Source organism: Carassius auratus, chromosome 50 (genome assembly GCF_003368295.1).
Source record: "Carassius auratus strain Wakin chromosome 50, ASM336829v1, whole genome shotgun sequence".
Taxonomy (NCBI): Eukaryota; Metazoa; Chordata; class Actinopteri; order Cypriniformes; family Cyprinidae; genus Carassius; species Carassius auratus.
The window spans coordinates 3386099-3394299 of NC_039292.1; the positions used below are offsets into that span (position 1 = coordinate 3386099).

Here is an 8201-nt window from a genome sequence, read left to right on the forward strand (position 1 = left end):
ACAAAACATAGATCATGAAAAGTGTAGTTCGATTCCAGAATGAACGCATCAGTCTAAAATGATTCACTCAATCACTGAATCAGTCTGATAGGTTACTGACTCACTGAACCACAAATCATTTTCATTCATATTTGAATCAAAATCTACAGTTACTGTGTTATTTGCACTTATGTTTGAGACTTAAACTGGAATAGCTAAAGTGATTTATGCAACAAGATGTAATAAAAAATACAGAGAATGAGAGATTTGTTTATTAGATAACACTTCAAATATTTACCAAAACATTTGTTTTATATTTTATATATAGTTTTACATATTATTTGTATTTTATATATATATATATATATATATATATATATATATATATATATATATATATATATATATATATATATATATATATATATATATATATATATACATATACTTGATAGATAGATAGATAGATAGATAGATAGATAGATAGATATACAATTATAATTTTATTATTTTGAATATTTTAATATTTCTAATAATATAATATATCTATAAAAATGCATTGTATTTATTATATTTATTTACATTTTTTATACTTTGGTCAATATATAAATATATGGTTGTTTATAGTGTACTAAATTTAATGCATTAATTAATTGTGTATGTATAACATATATATATATATATATATATATAATAGCTTTTAATATTTTAGAATGTGATTATATATACACACAATATTATTTATAATTTTATTATTTATTTATAATAATATTATAATTATTTACTTATACACATTCATACATGTATACCTACATATGCATATGTACTGTATACATATAAATATACTATTTTATAATATGCACAACCTAGGCATCGATCTATATTTCTGCCCACCCTCTCCTCCAGCGAGGGGCTCTGCTCTCCTCGGCATCTGTGTTCAATCCCACGGCTGTGAGCAGCAGATGTGATATCGGCAGGGAGGAGATGCTCGGCTAGTGTTTAAACACAGAAATGAGAGACGCTCTGTCACCCACATCTGCCCGTCAGGACACGAGCACGAGACGCGAGACGAGCAGCAGCTCCACACTACAAAACTAAATTACAGCAGCTCTCCACTTCCCCCAGCTTCTTTAGCCAAGTGAGCTAGGAGGGTTTCTAAGCCCTCAGAGTGATTTATTCACAATCATCAAGGGTCACAGAGGAATTAAACTGATGGTTTTACAGCAAACACACTTCTGAGGCCACATGCTCACTTACTGCATAGTTTTAGAGCGCGTTTACACTTACATACACATTTACATTTACACAAAGTGTTCCTGTAGCTCAATTGGAAGAGCATTGTGTTAGCAGCGCAAGGTTGTGGGTTCGATTCCCAGGGAGCACATGTTAGGTAAAAAAAAAAAAAAAAAAAAAAAGTGCCTGAATGCACTGTGAGTCTCTTTGGATAAAAGCGTCTGCTAAATGCATAAATGTAAATGTACATTCACATTTACTGATAGAAAGAAAGCATTCCTCGTTTCTGAAAACATGTAACAATAATGACAATATAGCGCTGATGCTGCAAATTTAAAAGGTCCAGAAGCCCCCTCATGACAGATGTGCTGGTGTTTTCAGGCCTGGAGTCAGTGAGCATGCACACACAGATGTGTGTGTGAATCTGAAGTGGGTTGTCAGGCAGAAGCTGCTTCCAGATGGCCGACAGACTCCTGCGCCCGCGACACTTCATATGACGGACCGGGAAAACAGCGCCAAGTCTGTGAACCGCTTAGCAACAGGGTAAATCCTTGACATTTTTAAAACGCTTTAGCTGAAGAAGAGAGAAATAAAGTGAGAGAGAGGCGCCTTTTTGAGACTGTCACAGTCTAATTCTACACAATACTTGCTGCCAACAGACACATGTCCCTTTTCAGCCCAGATTTGGGGATAAAACCAGCGTCCTCCACTGAAGCAGCTAAATTATTTTTAGTATTAAGAGGGGAAAGAGGAAAAGGAGAGGGAGGGAGACAGAATTGCGTAGTAGGCCGCAGATTTTGCAGCGGTTACGGATTAATGCTTGCTTGTAAATCCCATCAGAATGGATTGAGAGAAAGACAGTAAACAGGAGAGCTCCAGCCTATCCGCTCACAAGTCTCGAGTCTCGCTTTCTCCTACAGACGATCAAACTATGACCTTCACTGAAGAAGTTTAGAGGTTGCTCTTCTTGCTTAAATGTTCGTCTACTTATTTACTTAATAGCATAGAATTTCAATTACAATTTTGGTCATTTATGTGTAAATAAAATAATCAATCTGCTTATCACATAGAATTATTAATTATTTAAGCAATTTTTGAGACTTCTCATAGCAAATAAACTAGATATTCATAAGCAAACCTGCATTGGACTCATTTTCTGTGGAAGAGCTGGTACTTCTTGTGTGCTGGTCTATTGTGGCATCACCAATTTCAGATATAAGCTGCTTCTGAAAGAAACGTGAGAAGGCAAAGCGCTGTTGGTCAGGGGTCAGATGCTCTCTTCCACTGTTAGTGGCCTGAATAAGCTACATATAAACAGACCTCAGACGGTCGGCTTTCACAGTCACAAACAGCATGTCCCGCACTCGTTCAGCGGTAATCAAGCCCTCTCCTGAGGATTTTAACCAGGAGAAACATTTCCAAAAAAGCTCTGCCATTTCTGACAAGCAGCCATTTCCTCTAGTTGGTTTTGGAGTCTGAAAGCGACATAACAGAGTTTTATGAGGTGTGAAGATGGGGCTATATTTGATCACATACTGTGGCCCAAAAGGACTCTCGCTGTCTGTATCACTCCGTCTCTGTGTGTCTCTCCATGGGGCGCGACGGCAGCATGACAGAAACTACTGAAGCTTTACTTGCTTCATTTTACCAGCACATTAAAGGTTTGTCAGTCCCTTGAACCTGAAACCAATCACTTTAAAACAAACTGAAGCGAACTACACTGATGTACGCCGATTAAACGTTTCTTCACCATTCGTTCCACGACTCACCATGATGACTTCATTCATCACAAATGTTGGACTGTGATTCAGTTATCAAACTGATGAAGATCATATCAATTAATCTCCAAGCTTGTTAGAGTTACAGCTCAGCTTACATCCATGCTTTCATGAAGTTGTCTAGATCTGAGAATGTATCTTTTTAAATCAATTTGATTTGATTTGAACAAACCTTGTTTATTGCTATTTCAATGAGTTATCCAGCCATTCCTGCGTTCTGTTTATTAACCTGTGCACAGAAGGAAGGATAAAAAAACTGTTCAGACACTCACAGATGTCCGTTCCTGCCAAATGAGTCCATGAGTGTAAAGATTTATGAACTCAACTCTCAAAAATAAAGTCTCATGATAATTTTTTTTTAGCCTGATGCTGAAGAAGAACCTTCTGAAGTGTATACAATACCAAAGGAGAAAGTTCTGAAGTTGCTATCACTCTTAAAAATAAAGTTTCCAAAAGTGGGGTTTTTCAGTGATGCCACAGAATGGCCACTTTGGGTTCTCCAAAGAACCTCTGAATGAACAGTTCTTACAAGAACCGTTTCCCTTAAACATTTCTTAAAAATCAAGGTTCTTTATTGGCATTGATTGTTCTATGGAGAACAACCACCATGGCAACTCTACAGCAACTTCCTAACCATCTATCTATCCATTCATCCATTCATCTAACCATTATCCATCCATTCAACCACCTAACAATCTAACCATCCATCCATCCATAAATTCCTTTGACCAACTACGTAACCATCATCCATCCATCTATCCATCCATCCAACCAACCATCCATCCATTCAACCCAAACATCCATCCAACCAAACATCCATCCATCCGACAACCACCCATCCAAATATTTATCCATCATCCATCAATCTATCCATCCAACCAACCATCCATCCATCCAACCATCATCCATCCATCCAACAACCACCCATCCATCCAACCAAACATCCATCCATCTGACAACCACCCATCCAAATATTTAACCATCATCCATCCAACCAACCATCCATCCAACATCCACCCATCCATCCAACCAAACATCCATCCATCCAACAACCACCCATCCATCCATCCATCCATCCATCCAAACATCCATCCATCCAACAACCACCCATCCATCCATCCAAACATCCATCCATCCAACCAAACATCCATCCATCCAACATCCATCCAACCATCCATCCATCCAACAACCACCCATCCATCCAACCAAACATCCTTCCATTCAACAACCACCCATCCATCCAACCAGACATCCATCCATCTAACAACCACCCATCCAACTATTTAACCAACATCCATCCATCCATCCATCCATCCATCCATCCAACAACCACCCATCCAACTAGTCATCTATCTATCCATCCATCAATGATTTGAGGAATCATCTGTGTCTGTAGGGATCTGAACAATAAGAATGAGAAACAGTTATTAATATTGATGCTTGGTATATCAAGAACTGCCCAGACAAGTACAAGAGGTTTGAGTATGTCCTTCGAGCTCCACATGAAGAAGCATGTTAATGTTAAATCTCAGCTGGCCCAAACTCAGATCAGGGTGAGGCGAGATAAAAAACAAGACGAGAGGAGAAGATCTGATCAGAGGGAAGGAGAAACAAGAACACGATGAATAAAAGTAGAGATAGACGAGATCTGGATTCCATTGGTTTTTGGCTCTGAATCGCACTGAACCAGAGAAGAAAAATCAATTGCTGATACCTGCACTGACCAAACATATTGATGCCTGACGAGATTAGCAGGGATCAAGCTAACCGTGTGTGTGTGTGTGTGTGTGTGTGTGTGTGTGTGTGTGTGTGTGTGCTACCGGCTCTACACATTCAATCATCGCCTCGTCCTGAAGGCCAGCAGAAGAACAGCAGCCCAGCACACAGATAATCATTTACCATGTTTAAAACAAACGCTGCTAATTAAGCGGCTGTCCTCTCTTTAGTTGAACTCAAAGCTAACTGAATGCACTGTAAAGGACGGTCGTTTTGGAGTGAGTCAGACCACCTCTTGTTCAAATTACAGCATGCCAGTAATCAACAACAAAAACGCTTCTGTTTCTCCTCATCTGCACTTTTCACTCCTGTCGTCGGTGGAGAGTGTGTTGGGGAAGATATTTTAAAAACTGCAGTTTGTCAAGCTACTCATTATCTGGAACATTGCTGTAGCCAGGGTCTGGGTGGGAGCTGTGTTATAATAACCCCACATACACTAAACACTTTAAAAGAGACTGATATTTAGATGCTTGTGAAAGAGGTTTTCTCTGTTTTGGAGGAATGAGCATTGTTAAATAATATCACATTGCACCATTACTTTAGGTTAGGGATATATCATTTTATCAGTTGTTTATTATTCATTCTATATACTGTAGATGATAACTTTGTCTAATGCCCTTATGAATGTTGTTAGCATAACTAAAATATGAAACAGCATAGACATAACACTTGTTCTACAGATCTCTGCATTAGTGTTACATGCTACTGTTTTGATATGCCTTGATAACGTTTCTGATCAGATACAATGGATTTATTTTGTGGTATTCTGTCAGCAATAACACGTCTGTGGGCTCTTTTGATTGCTATCAGTGTAAGTTCTGGCTGTGTTGCCAGATATTGCTATGAAAATAAATACAAACAAAAATATAAAATAAAAAATATGACTGAAATGACTTCAAAAACGGTCCAAACTTAATTATACATGCATATACACTCAAAAGAGGAGCTTTAAATAGCAGATTAGTCATTTAGAGAACAAATGTTATTTTTGAACATTAAATTTGACTGAGGTCTGAACTTCGGTGACCTCACAGACATGCTATAGACATGATCTGAAGTCAATCGCAATGGACATTTGCAATCCATTTAACTTAGATAATGAGATTTGTGACTTGACTTTATCCATCTGGAATCGACTGGATGGTGAAAAACATGTTTCTGAATCTTTCTTTAATCTTCCCACTAGATAACAAGGTCATTTACAGCTGTTTATCATTCAAGCTACTACAATAATTAATCACTGCAAATAAAGAAATAAAGAACAACATTAAATGGACCTTTAGTCTCCACCTTTATTTTTCCAGATTTTTTTCCATGACAAACTCACTCTGGCTTCATTCTCGTGAAATGCCCACTTTCTACCATCAAATCAATTCCTAATGAACCATTCCTACATCCGTATCAGAAATACACACAACATTTTCATATGCATTTGATGCTGACTTTAACCACTGAACCCAGAGCTCCTAACACACATTCCCCTCCAAACTAACAAGCCATCGCCTGAAGACAGAAGCCCTCGGTGTGAGAATCACTCCAGACACTCGGCCGACAGGTGCATCACCCTGAGACCCTGGATACAGTGTACAGACTTCACTCTCACAGGCCGTCTGAAGCGTTTTGTCAATGCTCCTCTCGTTCCTCTCGCTCGAGGCTGCTGGACTGAATCTGAGAAACAGCTGCGGAGCCTAGCCTGAGTCAGCCCTGATCCACACAAATAAAACACAGAGCCAGCACACGCAAGCTTATCAGATACATATATAGAAATAAAAACCAAATGATATGAGCAAGAACGATTTCTCATTTCCTCTCGCAGACCCCAGGAGTTCATCCTGTGACTCCCGTCAAGGAGGTGGAGCGGCACACGCGATCAATAAACAGAATCCCTGTGGACATCTGTTTGGGACAGGTGCGCTGATTAAGAGGGGCACGTCGATGGACATCTCCAATACAACACCAGAGGAGACGGCATCACGGGGCCACGGGACAGATGGTGGCGGGCGGGTCAGAATAAACCGATGAGCCACCTGAGGCTGAGCATTACATGCAGTTCATGCAGAAATTACATTTGCTGAAAATGCACTCGACCTCAGGCCACTGAGCATGCAGATGAGTTTGTTTCTTTATCAGAACAGATTTGGAGGAATGCAGCATTACTTTTACATCACTGTGTCACCAGTGGATCCTCTGCAGTGGATGGGTGCCGTCAGAATGAGAGTCCAAGGAGCTGATAAAAACATCACAATAATCCACAGCACTCCAGTCCATCAGATAGATTAGAATAAAACTGTTGCTTCAAGTCCATAATCCATAATATTGCTTCTTCCAGTGAAAAAAAGGGGAGAAAAAAGATGCATTATGCATTATGAACTCATGGACAGATTTGTTCCTTAAAAACACACATCTTTTCACTTCACAAGACGGTAACTGCTGGACTGGAGTGATGTGGATTACTGTGATGTTTTTTTATCAGCTGTTTGGACTCTCATTCTGACGGCACCCATTCACTGCAGAGGATCCACTGGTGAAAAAGTGCTACATTTCTCCAAATCTGCTCTGATGAAGAAACAAACTCATCTTGGATGGTCTGAGGATGAGCACTTTTAAAGCAAATTTTCATTTTTAGGTGAACTACTCCTTTAACCGTGTGATGTGGTTTACAGCATTTATAAAGATAGAAAGACAAAAATGTTCACAAAAAAATGAAATTCGGAACAATAAATCACAATGAGCATTGATAATCCTCAGAAAAGAGCTGAAAGTCGAGCTCGTGGTTTACCTGCAGGTTGTTTGCGGTGTTGTAAAGGATTGAAGCAACTCGGTGCATTAACACAGAGCTCAGGTGGAGACGGCACCAGCTGAATTTAAGTCTTCTGGCTGTTCTCGTCTTGTCTTCCTATCGGTTGATTTCAAGATACCTGTTAATCAAAAGGACAAAAACAAAGAAAACATTAAAGCTATAAGCTACGCACAGGCCACCGATGTAGGCCGTTTTGTTCAAACATGATTTTAGTGAATCAAAAACATTCAGTGCATCCAGTGTAATCCAGCCGATTCCTGAACAAATGACTCTTAGAAGCCAGTTCTTTACAGTGAATCTAAAGACATACAGCACAAAAAGGATCGACCAAATGATTCCTGAACAAACAACTCTTATTAACCAATTCTTGTTCGCTAAATCGAAACAAATATTGTTCAGCACAACCAATGCAGTCCAAATGAATCTAAAACAATTGACTCTTATGAACCAGTTCTTTGCAGTGACTGAAACACATACAGTGTAACCAGTGTAGACTGACTGATTGCCAAACAAATCACAAAGAAAACACTAACTGTACGACTTACAACTGACTCTTTTGTACTGAAGACTTTGAGACTCAAATCGTTGTGTACCTCATGACTGTTAATGTAGTTGATGGGAAATTATTCCACCAT

General features: G+C 39.1%; 1 protein-coding gene across 4 annotated transcripts in view; it reads right to left on the reverse strand.

Annotated features, from left to right (window-relative positions):
- The window catches only part of LOC113066668 (plexin-B2-like), a 77853-nt gene extending 70142 nt beyond the window's left edge, over positions 1 to 7711 (reverse strand). For 2 of the 4 annotated variants that reach the window (XM_026238615.1, XM_026238613.1), the window contains exon 1: positions 7546 to 7710. The gene's annotated coding sequence lies outside the window, so the exon portion shown is untranslated. Of the gene's footprint in view, positions 1 to 2350; positions 2420 to 7545 lie in introns of those variants that run through there. The other 2 variants (XM_026238616.1, XM_026238614.1) reach the window with 2 other exon arrangements.
- Between the last annotated feature and the right edge of the window lie 490 nt (positions 7712 to 8201).